The sequence below is a fragment of the Phyllobates terribilis genome, unplaced genomic scaffold (genome assembly GCF_046119375.1).
Source record: "Phyllobates terribilis strain yellow unplaced genomic scaffold, ASM4611937v1 Scaffold_321__1_contigs__length_2177432, whole genome shotgun sequence".
Classification (NCBI taxonomy): domain Eukaryota; kingdom Metazoa; phylum Chordata; class Amphibia; order Anura; family Dendrobatidae; genus Phyllobates; species Phyllobates terribilis.
In genome coordinates, this window is record NW_027363081.1 from 174428 (window position 1) to 190383 (window position 15956).

Below are 15956 nucleotides of genomic sequence, written 5' to 3' on the forward strand. Positions count from 1 at the left end.
CCCCTTCATCCATGGCCCCCTCCTCCTCTCTGTGTCATCCTTTGCCCGCAGTCCCTTCGTCTCCTCTGCTCAGCAGCCTCAGCTCTTCTCCCGTCCTGCACTGTACTCTGCAGCAGCCCCTTCATCCATGGCCCCCTCCTCCTCTCTGTGTCATTCTTTGCCCGCAGTCCCTTCATCTCCTCTGCTCTCCAGCCTCAGCCCTGCTCCCGTCCTGCACTGTACTCCGCAGCAGCCCCTTCATCCATGGCCCCCTCCTCCTCTCTGTGTCATTCTTTGCCCACAGTCCCTTCATCTCCTCTGCTCTCCAGCCTCAGCCCTGCTCCCGTCCTGCATTGTACTTCGCAGCAGCCCCTTCATCCATGGCCCCCTCCTCCTCACTGTGTCATTCTCTGCCCACAGTCCCTTCATCTCTTCTGCTCAGCAGCCTCAGCTCTGCTTCCGTCCTGCACTGTACTCCGTAGCAGACCCTTCATCCATGGCCCCCTCCTCCTCTCAGTGTCATCCTCTGCCTACAGTCCCTTCATTTCCTCTGCTCTCCAGCCTCAGCCCTGCTCTCGTCCTGCACTGTACTCTGCAGCAGCCCCTTCATCCATGGCCCCCTCCTCCTCTCTGTGTCATCCTCTGCCCGCTGTCCCTTCATCTCCTCTGCTCTCCAGCCTCAGCCCTGCTCCCGCCCTGCACTGTACTCCGCAGCAGCCCCTTCATCCATGGCCCCCTCCTCCTCTCTGTGTCATCCTTTGCCCGCAGTCCCTTCATCTCCTCTGCTCTGTAGCCTCAGCCCTGCTCCCGTCCTGCACTGTACTCTGCAGCAGCCCCTTCATCCATGGCCCCCTCCTCCTCTCTGTGTCATCCTTTGCCCGCAGTCCCTTCATCTCCTCTGCTCTCCAGCCTCAGCCCTGCTCCCGCCCTGCACTGTACTCCACATCAGCCCCTTCATCCATGGCCCCCTCCTCCTCTGTGCCATCCTCTGCCCGCAGTCCCTTCATCTCCTCTACTCAGCAGCCTCAGCCCTGCTCCCTTCCTGCACTGTACTCTGCAGCAGCCCCTTCATCCATGGCCCCCTCCTCCTTTGTGTGTCATCTTTTGCCCGCAGTCCCTTTATCTCCTCTGCTCTCCAACCTCAGTCCTGCTCCCGTCCTGCATTGTACTCGGCAGCAGCCCCTTCATCCATGGCCCCCTCCATCTCTCTGTGTCATCCTTTGCCCACAGTCCCTTCATCTCCTCTGCTCTCCAGCCTCAGCCCTGCTCCCGTCCTGCACTGTACTCCGCAGCAGCCCCTTCATCCATGGCCCCCTTCTCCTCTCTGTGTCATCCTTTGCCTGCAGTCCCTTCATCTCCTCTGCTCTGTAGCCTCAGCCCTGCTCCCGTCCTGCACTGTACTCTGCAGCAGCCCCTTCATCCATGGCCCCCTCCTCCTCTCTGTGTCATCCTTTGCCCGCAGTCCCTTCATCTCCTCTGCTCTCCAGCCTCAGCCCTGCTCCCGCCCTGCACTGTACTCCACATCAGCCCCTTCATCCATGGCCCCCTCCTCCTCTGTGCCATCCTCTGCCCGCACTCCCTTCATCTCCTCTACTCAGCAGCCTCAGCCCTGCTCCCTTCCTGCACTGTACTCTGCAGCAGCCCCTTCATCCATGGCCCCCTCCTCCTTTGTGTGTCATCTTTTGCCCGCAGTCCCTTTATCTCCTCTGCTCTCCAACCTCAGTCCTGCTCCCGTCCTGCATTGTACTCGGCAGCAGCCCCTTCATCCATGGCCCCCTCCATCTCTCTGTGTCATCCTTTGCCCACAGTCCCTTCATCTCCTCTGCTCTCCAGCCTCAGCCCTGCTCCCGTCCTGCACTGTACTCCGCAGCAGCCCCTTCATCCATGGCCCCCTTCTCCTCTCTGTGTCATCCTTTGCCTGCAGTCCCTTCATCTCCTCTGCTCCCCAGCCTCAGCTCTGCTCAAGTCCTGCACTGTACTCTGCAGCAGTCTCTTCATCCATGGCCCCCTCCTCCTCTCTGTGTCATCCTTTGCCCACTGTCCCTTCATCTCCTCTGCTCTCCAGCCTCAGCCCTGCTCCCATCCCCTTCATCCATGGCCTCCTCCTCCTTTCTGTGTCATCCTTTGCCTGCAGTCCCTTCATCTCCTCTGCTCTCCAGCCTCAGCCCTGCTCCCGTCCTGCACTGTACTCCGCAGCAGCCCCTTCATCCATGGCCCCCTCCTTCTCTGTGTCATCCTTTGCCCGCAGTCCCTTCATCTCCTCTGCTCTCTAGCCTCAGTCCGGCTCTCGTCCTGCACTGTACTCTGCAGCAGCCCCTTCATCCATGGCCCCCTTCTCCTCTCTGTGTCATCCTTTGCCCGTAGTCCCTTCATCTCCTCTGCTCTCCAGCCTCAGCTCTGCTCCCATCCTGCACTGTACTCCGCAGCAGCCCCTTCATCCATGGCCCCCTCCTCCTCTCTGTGTTATCCTTTGCCCGCTGTCCCTTAATCTCCTCTGCTCTCCAGCCTCAGCCCTGCTCCCATCCTGCACTGTACTCCACAGCAGCCCCTTCATCCGTGCCCCCTCCTTCTCTCTGTGTCATCCTTTGCCCGCAGTCCCTTCATCTCCTCTGCTCTCCAGCCTCAGCTCTGCTCCCGTCCTGCACTGTACTCCGCAGCAGCCCCTTCATCCATGGCCCCCTTCTCCTCTGTGTCATCCTCTGCACGCAGTCCCTTCATCTCCTCTGCTCTCCAGCCTCAGCCCTGCTCCCGTCCTGCACTGTACTCCACAGCAGCCGATTCATCCATGGCCTCCTCCTCCTCTCTGTGTCATTCTTTGCCCGCAGTCCCTTCATCTCCTCTGCTCTGCAGCCTCAGCCTTGCTCCCGTCCTGCACTGTACTCTGCAGCAGCCCCTTCATCCATGGCCCCCTCCTCCTCTCTGTGTCATCCTCTGCCTGCAGTCCCTTCATCTCCTCTGCTCTCCAGCCTCAGTCAGCTCTGCTACCATCCTGCATTGTACTCCGCAGCAGCCCCTTCATCAATTGCCTCCTCCTCCTCTCTGTGTCATCCTCTGCCTGCAGTCCCTTCATCTCCTCTGCTCTCCAGCCTCACTCAGCTCTGCTACAATCCTGCACTGTACTCCGCAGCAGCCCCTTCATCAATTGCCTCCTCCTCCTCTCTGTGTCATCCTTTGCCCGCAGTCCCTTCATCTCCTCTGCTCTCTAGCCTCAGTCCGGCTCTCGTCCTGCACTGTACTCTGCAGCAGCCCCTTCATCCATGGCCCCCTTCTCCTCTCTGTGTCATCCTTTGCCCGTAGTCCCTTCATCTCCTCTGCTCTCCAGCCTCAGCTCTGCTCCCATCCTGCACTGTACTCCGCAGCAGCCCCTTCATCCATGGCCCCCTCCTCCTCTCTGTGTTATCCTTTGCCCGCTGTCCCTTAATCTCCTCTGCTCTCCAGCCTCAGCCCTGCTCCCATCCTGCACTGTACTCCACAGCAGCCCCTTCATCCGTGCCCCCTCCTTCTCTCTGTGTCATCCTTTGCCCGCAGTCCCTTCATCTCCTCTGCTCTCCAGCCTCAGCTCTGCTCCCGTCCTGCACTGTACTCCGCAGCAGCCCCTTCATCCATGGCCCCCTTCTCCTCTGTGTCATCCTCTGCACGCAGTCCCTTCATCTCCTCTGCTCTCCAGCCTCAGCCCTGCTCCCGTCCTGCACTGTACTCCACAGCAGCCGATTCATCCATGGCCTCCTCCTCCTCTCTGTGTCATTCTTTGCCCGCAGTCCCTTCATCTCCTCTGCTCTGCAGCCTCAGCCTTGCTCCCGTCCTGCACTGTACTCTGCAGCAGCCCCTTCATCCATGGCCCCCTCCTCCTCTCTGTGTCATCCTCTGCCTGCAGTCCCTTCATCTCCTCTGCTCTCCAGCCTCAGTCAGCTCTGCTACCATCCTGCATTGTACTCCGCAGCAGCCCCTTCATCAATTGCCTCCTCCTCCTCTCTGTGTCATCCTTTGCCCGCAGTCCCTTCATCTCCTCTGCTCTCCAGCCTCAGCCCTGCTCCCGTCCTGCACTGTACTCCGCAGCAGCCCCTTCATCCATGGCCCCCTCCTCTCTGTGTCATCCTCTGCCTGCAGTCCCTTCATCTCCTCTGCTCTTCAGCTCTTTCAGAGTGCTAGGCCGCTGCTTAGAAGAACCCATGGCTGCGTGGTTTGGCACAAGGTTAGAGGAGGCTGGGTTTTTATAAACTTGGGAAATTTGCATCACCTGGCCTTTCCTAACGATGATAGTGAACAAGCCATGACACTAAGGTATGTGCGCACGTTGAGTATTTGCTGCAGAAATTTCGGCACAGTTTCTGCATCTCTTGGCAGCAAAACATAGCGGCTAATTAAGGTCAAAAACCTTGGTCAAACTGAGTCAACAGTTATGATGTAGTGACATCTTTGTGCCTGCAGTGCACGGAGTCTCAGACTCACAGACAAAAGCTTTCAACTCCTGATTCACTATTCTATTCAATGGTGTCGATGTCGCTGAAACTGTGATGATGGGGAAGGAGAGGGAGGTCCGAGATACTGTTGTGGCGAAGTTTAAAGCCGGATTTGGATACAAAAAGATTTCCCAAGTTTTAAACATCTCAAGGAGCACTATGCAAGGGATGATATTGAAATGGAAGGAGTATCAGACCACTGCAAATCTACCATGACCCAGTCGTCCCTCTAAACTTTCATCTCGAACAAGGAGAAGACTGATCAGAGATGCAGTCAAAAGGCCCATGATCACTCTGGATGAACTGCAGAGATCTACAGCTGAGGTGGGAGAGTCTGTCCATTGGACAACAATCAGTCGTACACTGCACAAATCTGGCCTTTATGGAAGAGTGGCAAGAAGAAAGCCATTTCTCAAAGATATCCATAAAGTCTTGTTTGAAGTTTGCCACAAGCCACCTGGGAGACACACCAAACATGTGGAATAAGTGCTCTGGTCAGATGAAACCAAAATCAAACTTTTTGGCCACAATGCATAACAATATGTTTGGCATAAAAGCAACACAGCTCATCACCCTCAAAACACCATCCCCACTGTCAAACATGGTGGTGGCAGCATCATAGTTTGGGCCTGCTTTTCTTCAGCAGCGACAGGGAAGATGGTTAAAATTGATGGGAAGATGGACGGAGCCAAATACAGGACCATTCTGGAAGAAAACCTGTTGGAGTCTGCAAAAGACCTGAGACTGGGATGGAGATTTATTTTCCAACAAGACAATGATCCCAAACATAAAGCAAAATCTACAATGGAATGGTTCAAAAATAAACGTATCCAGGTGTTAGAATGGCCAAGTCAAAGACCAGACCTGAATCCAATCGAGAATCTGTGGAAAGAGCTGAAAATTGCTGTTCATAAACACTCTCCATCCACCCTCACTGAGCTCGAGCTGATTTGCAAGGAAGAATGGGCAAGAATTTCAGCCTCTCGATGTGCAAAACTGATAGAGACATACCCCAAGCAACTTGCAGCTGCAATCGCAGCAAAAGGTGGCACTACAAAGTATTAACTCAAGGGGGCCGAATAAAATTGCACGCCACACTTTTCAGTTTTTAATTTGTTAAAAAAGTTTAAAATATCCAATAAATTCCGCTACACTTCACGATTGTGTCCCACTTGTTGTTGATTCTTCCCCCAAAAATTAGAATTTTATATCTTTATGTTTGAAGCCAGAAAAGTGGCAAAAGGTAGAAAAGTTCAAGGGGGCCAAATACTTTCACAATGCACTGTATATCAAAAAAATACACTGATGCATTAAATAGGATCAGATATGTCTCAAGGTATATATAAAGGAAAGGGTATGGTAGTCATCAGAGAATGGTTCAATAATCTGCCTCAATGCGTTTTCCCAACAGCTTCATCAGGAGGCTTGATACAGTGATGATAATTCATGATGTTCAGCATAGTGTGTCTAATAGCCATGTATAAATATCCCACTTCATCCAAAACCCCTCCCAGACTAGGAGACCCATTCCCATTTCTAGAGGTGAATTGTCATAGGACATACAGAATGGAGTCTATCTAGAATAATGTACTGCGCCTGCGCTACTTCTCATTAGCTAGAGGTCCAATAATGTCCATCCCCTAGTGTGCATGTCCGGAAGTGACGCGCTTTACACTGAAATGCCGGATAAACTGATTGCCACCGCCCCACTCGTATCCGTGACTGCGCATGCCCGTAGTTATGCACTCCATACCAGAGAGCATCTATAGTCATTGTCAGTGATTGCGCACGCCTAGATGTGTGTATTCTACACCGGAGAGCATTACAGTCTCCTATCTATGACTGTGCATGCGTTCCACTCAGGAGCGCATTATGAATTTGGATTGCGTTCTAGCAATATAGAAAAGTCCTGTCTCTGAGATCAGTGTCAAGGGAGACTAAAAACAAGTATTGCACATCCTCCCATCATGTAATAGGCATGTAAATCTACTTTATTACTACATAAAATATGGGATGATGGCCCACAACATGTTCCTAAATGGTCAAATTTGACCCATATTGCATAATTACAGATACACAAGGATCACCACACTTGTTAGGTACTAAACAGTATAAGTGTGTGATATACAGTACAGACCAAAAGTTTGGACACATCTTCTCATTTAAAGATTTTTCTGTATTTTCATGACTATGAAAATTGAACATTCACACTGAAGGCATCAAGACTATGAATTAACACATGTGGAATTATATACTTAGCAAAAAAGTGCGAAACAACTGAAAATATGTCTTATATTCTAGGTTCTTCAAAGTAACCACCTTTTGCTTTGATGACTGCTTTGCACACTCTTGGCATTCTCTTGATGAGCTTCAAGAGGTAGTCACCGGAAATGGTCTTCCAACAATCTTGAAGGAGTTCCCAGAGATGCTTAGCACTTGTTGGCCCTTTTGCCTTCACTCAGCGGTCCAGCTCACCCCAAACCATCTCAATTGGGTTTAGGTCTGGTGACTGTGGAGGCCAGGTCATCTGGCGTAGCACCCCATCACTCTCCTTCTTGGTCAAATAGCCCTTACACAGCCTGGAGGTGTGTTTGGGGTCATTATCCTGTTGAAAAATAAATGATGGTCCAACTAAACGCAAACCGGATGGAATAGCATGCCGCTGCAAGATGCTGTGGTAGCCATGCTGGTTCAGTATGCCTTCAATTTTGAATAAATCCCCAACAGTGTCACCAGCAAAGCACCACCACACCATCACACCTGCTCCTCCATGCTTCATGGTGGGAATCAGGCATGTAGAGTCCATCCGTTCACCTTTTCTGCGTTGCACAAAGACACTGTGGTTGGAATCAAAGATCTCAAATTTGGACTCATCCGACCAAAGCACAGATTTCCACTGGTCTAATGTCCATTCCTTGTGTTCTTTAGCCCAAACAAGTCTCTTCTGCTTGTTGCCTGTCCTTGGCAGTGGTTTCCTAGCAGCTAATTTACCATGAAGGCCTGCTGCACAAAGTCTCCTCTTAACAGTTGTTGTAGAGATGTGTCTGCTGCTAGGACTCTGTGTGGCATTGACCTGGTCTCTAATCTGAGCTGCTGTTAACCTGCGATTTCTGAGGCTGGTGACTCGGATAAACTTATCCTCAGAAGCAGAGATGACTCTTGGTCTTCCTTTCCAGGGACGGTCCTCATGTGAGCCAGTTTCTTTGTAGCGCTTGATGGTTTTTGCAACTGCACTTGGGGACACTCAGGGCCGGCGTCAGCACCCGGCGCACCCGGGCAAGTGCCGGGGCCCTGAGCAGGCAGGGGGGGCCCACTGGCAGTCGCGCACCCCACTGGGCTATGGGCGGAGGAGAGCGGTGCCAGCGCCCGCTCCCTCCCGCTTGCTCAGGGCCCGGCTGCCGGATACTTACCTCTCCCCGTGCCTCCGCAGATCCGCTGTCTTCCTGCTCTGCGCTCCCTGTGACGTCTCAGGTCAGAGGGTGCGGTGACGTCTTTCCACCGTGCGCTTCCCTGAGCCGTCACAGGGAGCGCAGGGCGGGAAGACGCTGACAACGCTGGAGTCCAGACCCGAGCAGCGGGCAGCAGGTGAGGAGGAGGGAGGTATTTAATTTTTTTTTTTTTAATGTATGGAGGCATGGGGCATTATATGGGGGGGTGACATACTGCATGGGGCATTATGGAGAGAGGGGGTGACAGCCTGCATGGGGCATTATGGAGAGAGGGGGTGACAGCCTGCATGGGCATTATAGAGAGAAGGGGTGACAGCCTGCATGGGGCATTATAGAGAGAGGAGGTGACATCCTGCATGGGGCATTAAGGAGAGAGGGGGTGACATCCTGCATGGGGCATTATGGAGAGAGGGTGTGACATCCTGCATGGGGCATTATGAAGAGAGGGGGTGACAGCCTGCATGGGCATTATAGAGAGAAGGGGTGACAGCCTGCATGGGGCATTATGGAGGGAGGGGGTGACAGCCAGCATGGGGCATTATGAAGAGAGGGGGTGACAGCCTGCATGGGGCATTATGGAGAGAGGGGGTGACAGCCTGCATGGGGCATTATGAAGAGAGGGGGTGACAGCCTGCATGGGGCATTATGGAGAGAGGGGGTGACAGCCTGCATGGGGCATTATGGAGAGAGGGGGTGACAGCCTGCATGGGGCATTATGGAGAGAGGGGGTGACAGCCTGCATGGGGCATTATAGTGAGGGGGTGACAGCCTGCATGGGGCATTATAGAGAGAGGGGGTGACATCCTGCATGGGGCATTATGGAGAGAGGGGGTGACAGCCTGCATGGGCATTATAGAGAGAAGGGGTGACAGCCTGCATGGGGCATTACAAAGAGAGGGGGGGGTGACATCCTGCATGGGGCATTATAGAGAGAGAGGGGGTGACATCCTACATGGGGCATTATAGAGAGAGGGGTTGACAGCCTGCATGGAGCTTTATAAGGGGGGGACAGCCTGTATGGGGCATTATGTGGGGAGTAACAGCCTGTATGGGGCATTATGTGGGGGGGGGGGGTAACAGCCTGCATGCAGCATTATATGGGGACCAGTATCCTGTATGGAGCGTTTTATGGGGGCCAGTATCCTGTATGGAGCTTTATAAGGCGGCCAGTATCCTGTATGGAGCGTTATATGGGGGCCAGTATTCCGTATGGAGCCTTATATGGGGGCCAGTATTCCGTATGGATCCTTATATGGGGGCCAGTATTCCGTATGGAGCCTTATATGGGGGCCAGTATTCCGTATGGAGCCTTATATGGGGGCCAGTATTCCGTATGGGGCCTTATATGGGGGCCAGTATTCCATATGGGGCCTTATATGGGGGCCAGTATTCCGTATGGGGCCTTATATGGGGGCCAGTATTAAGTATGGGGCCTTATATGGGGGCCAGTATTCCGTATGGGGCCTTATATGGGGGCCAGTATTCTGTGTGGAGCGATTCGCCCGTTTCTGAGCTTTTGTAGAATTTACAATAGATATCACTCATGTAATGTAAGTATTAAAACTTTGCATTGTACTATATATATATATTTCTCTGCGGTATCTGTGCATCATGAATCATGGTATGTGTTAAAGGGGCCCACTGAGACTCTTTCGCCCGCAGCCCAGAAAAACCTGGAGCCGGCCCTGGGGACACTTTCAAAGTGTTACCAATTTTTCGGATTGACTGACCTTCATTTCTTAAAGTAATGATGGCCACTCGTTTTTCTTTACTTAGCTGCTTTTTTCTTGCCATAATACAAATTCTAACAGTCTATTCAGTAGGACTATCAGCTGTGTATCCACCAGACTTCTGCACAACACAACTGATGGTCCCAACTCCATTTATAAGGCAAGAAATCCCACTTATTAAACCTGACAGGGTACACCTGTGAAGTGAAAACCATTTCCAGTGACTACCTCTTGAAGCTCATCAAGAGAATGCCAAGAGTGTGCAAAGCAGTCAGCAAAGCAAAAGGTGGCTACTTTGAAGAACCTACAATATAAGACATATTTTCAGTTGTTCCACACTTTTTTGTTAAGTATATAATTCCACATGTGTTAATTCATAGTTTTGATGCCTTCAGTGTGAATGTACAATTTTCATAGTCATGAAAATAAAGAAAAATCTTTAAATGAGAAGGTGTGTCCAAACTTTTGGTCTGTACTGTATGTAACATCCCTATGTTTCTGTATGACGAACTCCACCCCAGGACATTCAGAACTTATCTTAGAAAATTCACCAAAATGGGGATGAAAACCATAATAACATAAAAACCTTCCCTGGATCCATCTTAAACCCATCAGCCGATAAAATGAACCCCATGAATGAAATTTCCTGGACAGAAAAAAAAAAACACATTTCTCAAGTTTAGCAAAAATTTTAGAAAAAAATATGTTTTAGGCTGCGTGCACACGATGCATTTCCGCAGCGGAAACGCATCAAAAATGCATGGTAATCCGCACCCCATGGTCCCCAATGGCATTCCGCAATGTCAATGCACATGCTGCGGATTTTTCCGCAGCGTTTCTGCAGCGCTCATAAATCCGCAGCATGTTCATTAATTTTGCGGAAGCGCAGCGGAAGTGCCGCCACTGACTTGCATTGAGACGCATATAATCCGTGTCTGTACATCTGTACAAGCGGATAATATGCGTTTCAATGTGCGTATGGTACCCAGTTTTGGAGGAGAGAAGACTCTCATCCAGACCTGGGTACCATTGTACCTGTAAAAAAAACAATAAAATAAAAAATAAAGTTGATATTCACCTGTCCGGCGGCCCCTGCAACGCTTCTCCTTCCAGGACCTGAGATGACGTCGCGGTCATGTGACCGCAGGCTGTCTCGCGAGATGCCGGCAAGCCAGGAAGGAACCAGGAAGGAGCGCGACAGCACACGCGGCGGCATCGGGGGTGAGTATAGCTTTATTTTTTTATTTTTACGGTCACACTGTATAAATTCATGCCGTTTGCATGGATTTATATAGTGTGACCTAGTTGTCCAGCACTTTCCAAGTGATGCTATCGCCTGGAAAGTGCTCGTCAGTCAGCATGCGGAAACACATGTGTTAACGCATGTGGATACGCATGTGAATCCGCATGTATTCTGCAGGAAAAACGCATGCACAATCTGCATGCGTTTTTTCTGCCAGGGAGATGCAGAAATGCTGCAGAAATTTTCTGCTTCATTTCTGCATCGTGTGCACGCAGCCTAATTGTATCGTGTTAGCCAGTAGATAGAAAAATATTAAGATTTGAGAGTCCTCAGTGGTTGATACCTTTTAATGGCTAACTGAAAAGATGGTAAATTGCAAGCTTTCAAGACTACTCAGGTCTCTTCATCACGCATACTATAACACAATCTGAAGAGCCACATATTCATACACAGCAGGGCACAGGAATAATGCAATAGATAAGACAAGTGATATGAAGCAGAACTATCAGTATTGGAGAGGGAGAAGCAGTTGTGGCCATAAATATTGACGCAGCTCATAGATAAGGAGTGTGAACGTTTTATTGTCCTGTGATTGAGGTCTGGTCCATGATTGTGATGCTCCCAAAATGGTCTGAGGAGCACATTCCTTAGTTGATGTAGAAAGACATAAATACATGCGATATACATACATTCATTGCTGCTCTGAGTGTGTGAAAGACTAAGATGTAGTCTTTCCCAGATGTGGTAACGACTAAGTGAACACAGAGGGAAGAGGGAAAGGGAGCCCAGACACTAGGGAAAGGGGGAAATGGATATCTCCTAGTCTGGTCACCCTGTCTCAACTACCGTCACTATATTGGCTCTTCGCCAATTGCCGCACGCGTGCCTCACCCTGGCTTTCCCTGGCGTATGGCTAAGGCTAGGGAAGGGAGGAGATGAGCACTAGTCGATCTCACTAAACTCTATAGACAACAAGGGTAAACAAACAGGGGGGAGATTGCTTAGCTTTAGATGAAGTCCAGACAAATGCACACTTGGCCTCAAGCTCCAGAGATGACGCAGTACTTCTCTTGCAAAGCCTTCACAAGTAGAAATGAATATAGCCGGCACCTCCCTCTCAGACACACCAGTTATTTATACACCCAGGCCAGAGAGCTAATTAGCCAGAGGGAGGTAGGAGCTAGGTCTTAGAGACAGCCTCTCATCTAAGATGTCTGTAATGCCAAACATAGAGATCTCCTGCAACCAACTGCAGGGTGACTACCTGTCACCTCTGATACACCCGTGACAGTAGGTCAAAGATTGTCATAAGATTGTACTCCCAAATTTTTTTGTCTCTCTGAGATTTGAAGTTACATTTTAATATAAGTAATTTCATGTCCACGATGCTGTGATCAGGGATAAAAAATGTTTGGCCACAGGTAGCTCTATTCTTTTTTCTTTTATTGGGTGGCGATGAGAATTCATCCTTGTTCTAAGTTTTTGCCCTGTCTTACCTACACACAAACACCCAGCTGAACATTTGGCACATATAATTAAGTACACTATATTAGATGTAATGCAGCTGAAAGCACCTGGGATCTTGTGGTCCTGATGCGGGTTGGGAATCTTTATCTTGTTAGTGGTCATTATAAATAGACATGTTTTACATTTTTTCTGGCTGCAGGGAAAAGTTCCTGTAGCTGTTGGAGAGGACTGCCTAAATCACAGAAGTGGGGGGTCTGGAAATATAGATTGCAATCGGGCATCTTTTTGTAATAATGGTTGTAATTTCCATGAAGCTCCCATTAGCACCTCCAGATTTGGATTTTAGGTGACTATGAGAGGCACCCAGTTGCTTTCTTGCTTAGTTTTGAAATGTAGATGATTCCTTGATAATCTGGTTTTCAATTGTTGTTTGGTGGTAGCCCTGGTTCAAAAAGGTGTTTCTGAGGCCACCAAGGTGTTTGCCTCTGTCCATAGGGTTGGAACATATCCAACATTATCGGATGGCCTGGCTGTAGCCAATAGAGATTATGTGTTTTGTATGGAAACGGACCCATTTAGGGGATGTTGGACGGTCAATTGGCTTCTGGTACATGGACGTCTCTATTTCATTGTTCTGTAACTTAATGATGGTGTCCAAAAAGTTAATTTCAGTACAGAAGTAGTTGAGTGTTAAGTTGATGGTGGGATGAAATTGATTAAAGTGTTCAAGAAACTTCTTTAGATGTTGCTCAGAATATGTCCAGATGATTAAACTATCGTCAATGTAACAGTAGTAGGCCAGAGGCCTGATGTGACAGGAGGACAAGAAGTCACACTCAAGCTTGGTCATGAAAATTTGCATACTGTTAAGCCATTATACTTCCTATTTCTGTACCAGTCTCCTGTAGAAATATGTGGTTATCAAATTCAAAGTAATTGTGGGTGAGGATGAATTTTGTAAGTTTCACCAAAAAGGTGAAACTATCCTCTCTGTCTGTTTGCTTTCCCTTCCAGCAGCTTTTTCCACAGTTAGGTTTCTGGGAGGTTATACTTGTTCCTTTTATTTTTGATTCTCCTTAGCTTGACTTCTTTGCCCTATATGAATGTGTTTTAGTTTCTCACCCACAGTTTTTGAATCTTACTTCACACTTTCCTTTCCACTTGTTGACAGTGTGTTGCGGCCTCCCCTCTGGTTCCTCAGGAGGTACAAGAAAACCCTCAATTGCCTACTACGAAGTTAGATCTGAGGTGGTTTTTTAAGTTGTGCAGCTAGGGTCTTTTTAGTCTATACAGAGACCAGTTGGGTGTAGTTGCGGCATTTTCCCGTGTGGGTTCTCCGGTGGCTATAAAGATGGGCTTTCTGGTTAAAACATTTTCCACATTCTGAACATGAAAATGGCTTCTCCCCTGTGTGAGTTCTCTGATGTTTGACAAGATTTGATTTCTTTGCAAAACGTTTCCCACATTCTGAACATGAAAATGGCTTCTCCCCTGTGTGAGTTCTCTGATGTGCAATAAGATTTGATTTATTTCCAAAACATTTCCCACATTCTGAACATGAAAAAGGCTTATCCCTTATGTGAGTTCTCTGATGTTTGACAAGATTTGATTTCCTTGAAAAACATTTTCCACATTCTGAACATGAAAATGGCTTCTCCCCTGTGTGGGTTCTTTGGTGTATTACAACATCTGATTCATGGTTAAAACATTTCTCACATTCTGAACATGAAAAAGGCTTCTCCCCTGTGTGAGTTCTCTGATGTTTGATAAGATGTGATTTCTCTGTAAAACATTTCCCACATTCTGAACATGAAAAAGGCTTCTCCCCTGTGTGAGTTCTCTGATGTGAATTAAGATGTGATTTACTTGCAAAACATTTCCCACATTCTGAACATGAAAATGGTTTCTCCCCTGTGTGAGTTCTCTGATGTTTGTTCAGATCTGATTTCCCTGTAAAACATTTTCCACATTCTGAACAGGAAAAAAGCTTCTCCCCTGTGTGGGTTCTCTGATGTACGATAATATTTGATTTCCTTGTAAAACATTTTCCACATTCTGAACAGGAATAAGGCTTCTCCCCTGTGTGAGTTCTCAGATGTCTGATAAAACTTGATTTCTCTGTAAAACATTTTCCACATTCTAAACATGAAAATGCCTTCTCCTCTGTGTGACTTCTCTGGTGATTAACAAGATCTGATTTCTGGTTAAAACATTTCCCCTGCTTGAAACAAAAAAATCTATTCTCTGCTGTGTACGTTTTTTGATGCTTAAGAAAAGACTTTTTGAGAAGACTATTTCCATATTCTGAACGTGAAAATGGTTTTGTTGCTTTTGGAGCAGTTTGTTTTTTAATGTCTCTTTTGTGACAATGATTTTCCTTAGTAGTCAGCAATGAATCAGAAGACAGGACCTGTTTTAAAGAATCAGATGACAAATCTTTGCTGTGAAGGGATGATGGTATATCTGGAGTAATGGCATTTACTTCACTTGTATCCTGTGGGATCTCAAGATCATCAGATTTAAAAATTGAAGATGTCAGCTGTCCCTCTGATCTCCTGGTACAGTCATCTGCCAAGAATAACACAAATTATTTTTTAATAAAATATCCTTGAATTTTAAATTTTTGAACATTTCTACTTAAAGTGTCTGTAGAAATGGCAAGTTATGTAAAAACATTGAATGATTTACCAAGACAATAACAGTTCACAGCCTAATATAAAACCTCATAGGATGAACCAGTGGAGCGTGGTGTTCAACTGTTTGTTCATTCTGGATCCTAAATATGGAATCAAAAGCCACCAAACAATGTTATGTAGGTGAAAATAATACCAATAAAAACTTCTACTCATCTCACAAAAAACAAGTCCCCACTCAGGTCCATCATCTGTCAGTGGAAAAACAGAGGTTTCCACATTATTAGTGTCTCAAAGGCTCTTGAAAAGCAACATGGCTTCCATAAACCAATCCAGCAATATCCACTCCCCCAAAGTCAGATCTCCCCCTCACTTCTGAGCCTTGCAGTGCACCCAAAACACATTTATCATCCATGTATTTGGCATTACTATAGTGAGAAGAACCCACTTAATTTACGGTGTGTGTCTCCTGGAGTACAATCTCGGCACTAGGTGTTGGGTAATAAAATGGCATATTTGCAATTTTCACTCTCCAACATCCACTGCGTGCTAATTTCCGGAAAGTGGCTGTGCAGTCAAAATAGTCACTACTCCTATAGATTAATTCACTGAGGGTTATAATATTCAAAATGGAGTCACTTTATGAGAATTTCTACTGCTCTGGTTTTCTGCCATTTTGTTATATTAGGGCTTCTGCAAATGGTGTGACCCATCTCCTCTGAGATCCGCTGCTGTGACGTCTGCTTCTTTCACCATACCTGTCCTCATTCATTCTGCAGAAAATCTGACTTTGTGGTGTATGTAATCAAATGCCCATGTTGTCTACTATTCGTAGGGGAAACTACTCAACACATCAGGGACCATATTGCCAGCCATAAATCCACGATTCTTTGCGGCAAAACCTTGTTACCACTATCCCATCATTTCTCCAGCGCCAGGCATGCAGTATCACAACTCAGGTTCCAGGTGATCGAACAAGTACCCAGATGAGGTGC

The 15956-nt window shown here is 48.1% G+C and overlaps 1 pseudogene; it reads right to left on the reverse strand.

Moving 5' to 3' along the window:
* LOC141221139 (uncharacterized) overlaps positions 1-15956 on the reverse strand; it is a 47400-nt pseudogene that overhangs the window by 25695 nt on the left and 5749 nt on the right.